A 5,728-nucleotide genomic window follows, 5' to 3' on the forward strand; every position below is an offset into this window, starting at 1 on the left:
TTGGTAGCACCGTGATCGATGGAGAAGACATTGAGGTTGTTAAGAATTTCAGTTTTTTCAGTTCCACAATCAACAGTCTTGGCATCTGAAATCAGGAAATCACAAGATGAATTACACTGGGGAAGTCTGCTGTCAGAGACTTCTCCAAAGTACTAAAGAACAATGATGTCAGTGTAGAGACTAAGGTGTGCTTGATCCAGGGCATGGTCTTTGGAATTACATGCTAACAGGTCTGTATTGGAGAAGGTAAAATCAAGTTTCTCTGTGGAGACAAGGAATTTAAAGCTTCATTTTATGTACTTTGGGCATGTGGCCAGGAGGGACCAGTCCTTGAAGAAGGACATCATGCGTGAAAGGGTGAAGGCACAACAAAGGAGAGAAAGATTCTGGGTGAGATGGACTGACACATAATAGGGGTAATAAGGGTAGGTGTGTCAGAATCAGTGAGACTGACCTACTATTGGGCAGGGTTCAGAACTATTGTACATAGTGTCATCATGGTTCACTGGTGACTTGATGTCATATAACAACAAGGCTACCATATTGCATATTATCAAAGCCATTGACACCCAAACTTAAATGTTATTATTTTCTGATAAAATCAGTTTTATGATGTTGTTTATGAAAAATTAAAATATATTAGTTTCTTGAAAGTTATTTTTTCCCCCATCATTGTTTATTTAATAAGTACACAGTTTCTAGAGCAAGATTAAGATACCATTGTCATTACTATATCTTACTCTTCAGAGAACATCATTTCCACAAGGCTGGCCTGAAGACACTCAGATTCCACCAGTTTTTGAGGTGTTCCATATTTAAGTAGTGTAGGCACTGCGGTTACTTTCAGCTTTTTTCTGAAGTCATTGTTGGGATCTTTCCAGTAAGGCTTTTCTCCTACTTGGCAGTAGATGAAAACACATCCTTCATGAATATGCTTCAGGCCCTCTCGAACGACTGGTTCAGCTTGCACACAGTCAGGGCACCAACTTTTCCCTTCGGCGTCCTTAGAACCCGTAAAGTAGGCGAAAATGGTCTTGCCATTGTGCTGCTCTACGGCCTGGTTGAATTCCTTGAAGCCCATCACGGGTACTTCCTCATAGCGGGCCATTGAGACAAAAAGTCCCAAGTAAGGAAAAGAAATAGCAAAACTCGCCACCCTGGGGCGGGTCCCCGAAAGTTATTTTTAAAACTTAATATGAACCTACTAACCTATATAATTTGTTTTGTGTTGAGATTTTTCATTTCAGCTTGCTCAGATCCACAGTCAACACTCTTGACATCAGTGGTCAGGAAATCAAAAGATGAGTTGCCTTAGGAAAATCTGCTGTCAGGGAGCACTCCAGAGTGCTGAAGAACAATAATGTCAGTCTAGTGACTAAAGTACAATGCTCTAGGGCATGGTCTTTGCAATTATTTGGAATGCATAAGAGAGCTGGACAATGACCGAGGATGACAGAAGAATTGATGCCTTTGAGTTGTGGTGCCGAAAAGAATCTTGAACATACCGTAGACTTCCAAGAAGACTAACAGGTCTGTCCTGGAAAGGGTGAAATCCAGATGCTACTTGGTGGCAAGGATTTTGAAGCTCTGTCTCACATTCTTTGGACAAATAGCCCGTAGGGATCAGTTTTAGGAGAAGAATACCATGCTTGGAAGGGTTGAGGAACAGCACAAGAAAGGAAGACCTCAAATGAGAGATGGATTTGCACAATAACTAGTGTAATAAGGGTTGGTGTGTCAGAGACAGTAGAATTGGCTCAGGGTAGAGCAGAGTTCAGAGCTATTGTGCGTAGGGTTGCTATGATTCATAGTTGACTCGATGGGACACAACAACAACAACAACAACAACAACAACAACAACAACAATATAAATAACTAACCTGAGGATTCTGTAAGAGACATCTGGCTTGTGTGTTCATATGCATTTCATCCAGTAAGCCAGGCGAACAGGTTGAGTTGATACCAAAATAGGGACTTCTGTTTGAAAGAACCAATCCTTTGAACTCTATATTTTGCAGGGTGTAACACAAAACAAAACAACCCTCTTTCTTGAGAGAGAGAGAGAAAATGTTCATCAACATTATTAGTGTATAACTGTCATCAGTAAATTGTATGCCTCAAAAATGCTGAATTGGAAAATGTTGTGTTAAATATAAGAAAAAAAGAAAAAGAAACACGTAATCATACAAATCATCAGTGACCTCAGCATAGTGATTTAGGGAGACTGTGGAGGATCTTGACTTTTCCCCAGTGTGCGTTTTCTTTCCTGATGCTCCATGTAGTCATGGTGCCATGTGAAACACCTTGTCCGGAAAATGGAATGCTGGGATTGGGATTGGATGGTGATTACTATCATTTATGCCTTAATGAAGATTTACCATTCCCTTACATCCTGCTATTGGGATTACAGGTTTACTCTGGAGCTATTAAAATTCCTTAATATATATGTCTTTGAAGAAAGTTGTCATTTCAGTTCTTTTAAAACCGCTGGGAAATCAGTATAATCAGACTATAGCATATTCTACTCACAGTATGTTTCAGAAACATTTAAATGAGGCTCACTATTTTCTATGATCACCTGAGTTTCATTTGAGTGTTTTGTATTTAATGAGATTTTCCTAAATTGGAGACCAGTAAGGTAATACTACAATTAACACTCATAGAAACAGCAGTCAAGAAATTAACTGATGTTTTGGATTGGGGAAAATTCTGCAAAAGACTTATTTCAAAATTTCAAAAGCCAAGATGTCACTTTGAAGACTAATGTGTGCCTGGCCCAAGCTATGCTATTTAAAGTTGCTGTATATTCATACGGAGACTGGCCAATGAATAAGGGGTACCGAAGAAAAATTGATGCCTTTGAATTATGATGTTGGTGAAGAATATTGATTATGCTTTGAAGTTCCAGAAGAATGAACAAATTTGTCTTGTAAGCATAGCCAGAAGTTTGCTTAGAAGCAGAAATTTGTCTTGGACATAGAGCCACACGTCTCCTTGGTAGCAAGGATGATGAAACCCTGACTCACTTTAGCTGTGTTATCAGAAGTCCTTGGAGAAGGCCATCAGGCTTAGTCATACAGAGGGCCAGTAAGAAAGAAAAAGACGCTCAATGAGATGGATGAATGCAGTTAGTCCAATGCAGGCTGCAACACTGGGCTCAGACGGCAAGGACTGAGAACATTGTGCATAACTGGGCATCAGTTCATTAGGTTGTGTTTCTATGAGTTGGAATTGACTTGACAAAACCAATGTTTGTACAGTGGATTTTCTTACTGTAGAAGAATGTTTGTTTTAACCAGAACAGTTTTCATTTGAAAGAAGTATATTGCTATTTAGTGATGAGGAAGAATGCTCAGAACCCTTAGTACAATATGTTTTTGTGATGTATCGTCAAATTGGAACCAGCTCTAGTTTGTGCTCTGGTGGGTTTTCAGAGGCAGTAGAGTCGGAGATTGCTCGTCTTTCTAACGCAGAGCAGCTGTTGGATTCAAACCATGTGCTTTGACTTTGGCAGCGCAGCTCCTTACCACTAGCCCACGAGAGCTCCCTTAGCACAATATTGTATTTTGGTTTGTCCATCTTCTTGCTGTTGTTGTTGTTGTTGTTATGTGCCGTTGAGTTGCTTGCAACTCATAGTGACCCTGTGTACAACAGGTCTACACTCGGCTCTGTCCTGTGCCAATCTCATTGTCTCCTACACACTCATCCCGATTGCCCCAGTCACCGAATCAATCCACCTCCCAGAGGGCCTTCCCCTCCTGTGCCTGGCCTCCACCCTCCCAAGCATGATGTCTTTCTCCAAGGACCGGTCCCTCCTTACAACATGACCAAGGTATGTCAGACAAGGTCTCAGAATCCTTGCCTCCAAGGAGTAGTCTGGTTTAACCTCTCCAGGATGAATCTGTTTGTTTTCTTAGCAGTTCATGGTACCCTCAACACTCTTCTCCACCACCAAAGCTCAAAAGCATCAATTCTCCTTCTATCCTCCCTGGTCATTGTCCAGCTCTCTGATGCATAACAAGTGATTGCAAAGACCATGGCCTGTACCAGATGCACCTTAGTTTCCAGAGACACACCATTGCTCTTCAGTATTTTAGAGAAGTCCCTAACAGCAGACTTTCCCATCACAATCTGTCTTTTAATTGCCTGGCTGCTGTTGCCAAGAGTGTTGATTGTGGAGCCAAGCTGACTAAAGCTGTGAACAATCTCAATCTCTTCACCATCCATCCTGATGCTGCCAGTTGGTCCAGTGGTGAGAATCTTTTTTTTCTTGACGTTGAGCCTCAATCCATACTGAAGGCTGCAGTCCCTGACCCTCAGCAGCAAGTGCTTCAGGTCCTCCTCAGTTTCAGCAAGCAGGGTTGTGTTATCTGCATAAGGCAGATTGTTGATAGATCTTCCACCAATCTTGACACCACATTTCTCCTCATAGAGCCCAGACTCTTGGATGATTTGTTTTGCATACAGGTTGAAAAGGTATGGAGACAGGACACATCCCTGGCATACACCCTTCCCAATTTTGAACCATGCAGTGTTTCCTTGCTCTGTTCTGACCACTGCTTCTTGATTCAAGTATAAGTTTCGCATTAGCATGATCAAGTGTTCTGGAATTCCCATTCTTCTCAGAGACAGCCACAGTTTGTTATGGTCCACACAGTCATAGCCTTTGCCTAATCGATGAAGCACAGATAGGCATTCCTCTGGCACTCCCTGTTTTCAGCCAAGATCCATCTAACATTAGCTACAATATCCCTAGTACCACGACCCCTTCTAAACTCAGCCTGGACTTTTGGCAGTTCTCTGCTCATGTGCTGTTCTAGTTGTTTTTGGATAATCTTCAGCAGAATCTTGCTTGCATGTGAAGTCAACGATATTGTTCTATAGTTTCCACACTCTGTTGGGTCACCTTTCTTTGGAATGGGAACAAATATAGATCTCTTACAGTCAGTTGTCCAAGTGGTTTTTCTCCAGATTTCTTGACACAACTTGATGAGCACATCAAGGGAAGCATCTGTTAGCTGAAATATGTCTATTGATGTATACCATCTGTTCCTGGGGCCTTATTTTTTGCTATTTCTCTCAAAGCAGCTTGAACTTCTTCCTTCTTCACCATAGGCTCTTGCTCATATGTTGTTTCATTAAATTCTTCTCTGTCTGCCAATTCCTTTCGATACAGTGACTCAGTATATTCTTTCCATCTTTTGATACCTCCTGGATCGTTTACTATACTCTGCATAAAGCATCTTTGATTATAGCAACTAGAGGTTTGAATTTGTTCTTCAGTTCCTTGAGCTTAAGAAATGCTGAGCGAGTTCGACCCTTTTGCTTTTCTGACTCCAGCTCCTTGTACATTTCATTGTAATATTTTGCTTTGTCATCTCACTCTGCCTTTTGAAATCTTCTGTTCAGCTCTTTAGTATCTTGAATCCTTCCTTCTGCTTTGGCATCTCTGCACTGCAGTGCAATCTTCAGAGTTTCTTCTGACATCCATTTTGGTCTTTTTTTTTTTTTTCTCTTCTGTCTTTGTAGTGTCCGTTTGCACTCTTCTTGGACGATACCCTTGATATCCTCCCACAACTCATTTGGTCTTCGCTCATTCATGTTCAAGGCCTCAAATCTGTTCTGGAGATGGCTCTGAAATTCAGGTGGGATGGACTCAAAGTTATATTTTGGTTTCCGTGGATTTGGTTTAATTTTCCTCAGGTTCAGCTTGAACTTGCATATGAGA

General features: G+C 41.3%; 1 pseudogene; it reads right to left on the reverse strand.

The window, feature by feature from the left end:
• Positions 1-736: 736 nt before the first annotated feature.
• LOC102866237 lies at positions 737-1,108 on the reverse strand (annotated as a pseudogene).
• Positions 1,109-5,728: the final 4,620 nt, after the last annotated feature.

Source organism: Elephantulus edwardii, unplaced genomic scaffold (genome assembly GCF_000299155.1).
Source record: "Elephantulus edwardii isolate Elephantulus edwardi_28Jun2011 unplaced genomic scaffold, EleEdw1.0 scaffold00114, whole genome shotgun sequence".
NCBI lineage: Eukaryota > Metazoa > Chordata > Mammalia > Macroscelidea > Macroscelididae > Elephantulus > Elephantulus edwardii.